The sequence below is a fragment of the Lathyrus oleraceus genome, chromosome 2 (assembly GCF_024323335.1).
Source record: "Lathyrus oleraceus cultivar Zhongwan6 chromosome 2, CAAS_Psat_ZW6_1.0, whole genome shotgun sequence".
NCBI lineage: Eukaryota > Viridiplantae > Streptophyta > Magnoliopsida > Fabales > Fabaceae > Lathyrus > Lathyrus oleraceus.
Genome location: NC_066580.1, coordinates 166,498,624 through 166,499,955, shown reverse-complemented (window position 1 = coordinate 166,499,955; position 1,332 = coordinate 166,498,624). Strand labels below are relative to the sequence as shown.

Genomic DNA, 1,332 nt, shown 5'->3' with positions numbered 1-1,332 from the left:
TGTGGGATCGATATCTTTTAAAACTACGCGATTAGACTGTGCGCTTGCAGTTAGTGTCCCGATAGACTCATAAAGTCGCGACCAAGTTTTTGGCGCCGTTGCCGGGGACTTTTATTTAGTCGATATCGTAACTCTTCTGTTACGCTGTAGAGACTAAGGCAATTTTTATTTTTTTCCTTTTTCGTTGATTTGTATACCACACACTCGCTCACAAGGTGAGCCGTACTACTTAAAAATCAATGACGTCGAACGATATCTCCGATTATTACGACGAATTCGGGAGTATCGTGCTAGAAACAATCTTCCTCCAATCGAAGTTCCTGATCTCAAAAATCTCCTTCCTTTAATGATACCAGCGATGGCCGAACCAGCTCGTGCTCTTCGAGATTACGCTGCCCCATCGCAGGATGAGCCGCATTCGAGTATTGTTCCACCCGCAATCGAAGCGAAGAACTTCGAACTTAAACCTTCGCTGTTACAGGCAGTGCAACAGAATCAATTTTCTGGAAATCCTACCGAGGATCCAAACCTTCATTTATCCGTATTTGTCCAATACGCTGACACTGTTAAAGCTAATGGTGTCACTTCAGAGCCAATTCGACTTCGTCTCTTTCCTTTCTCGTTAAGAGATAAAGCTAGAAGATGGCTTCAGTCTCTTCCTTCCAACTCAGTCACCACATGGAATGAGTTGAAGAAAGTCTTTCTTGCCCGATATTTTCCTCCAAGCAAAACATCTATGTTGAGAGCCCAGATAAATGGATTTAAGCAAAAAGATAACGAATCTCTTTTCGAAGCATGGGAAAGATACAAGGACATGATGAGACTTTGCCCACACCATGGTTTAGAGGACTGGTTAGTAATTCACACCTTCTACAATGGTCTCTTGTACAACACAAGGTTAACAATAGAGACCGCCGCCGGTGGTGCGCTTATGGATAAACCTTACACCGACGCTTATCAACTTATCGAGAGCATGGCCCAAAATCATTATCAGTGGGGAAGCGACCGAACAGTGGTAGAAAAACCTCAAACAAAAGGTGGCATGTACGAGATAAGTAGCCTTGATCATGTTAATGCAAAAGTGGATGCTCTTGCCCAGAAAACTGAAAGTTTAAATGTATCACCTCCAGCCACCGTGGTTGCCGTAACTCAAAATTACGAGGTCTATGGAATTCAAGGTCACACTCCTATAGATTGTCAACTCCTAACAGGAATTCAAACAGATCAGGTGAACTATGCTTAAGGAAATCCTTACTCGAATACCTATAACTCAAACTGGAAGAACCATCCTAATTTCTCGTATAAAAGTAACAACGCTTTATACGCACCAGG

General features: G+C 42.7%; 1 non-coding gene across 1 annotated transcript; it reads right to left on the bottom strand.

Annotated features, from left to right (window-relative positions):
* Positions 1–736: 736 nt before the first annotated feature.
* LOC127124936 (small nucleolar RNA R71) lies at positions 737–843 on the bottom strand. Its single transcript, XR_007804410.1, has one exon. It is a non-coding gene; the product is annotated as a small nucleolar RNA R71 (small nucleolar RNA).
* Between the last annotated feature and the right edge of the window lie 489 nt (positions 844–1,332).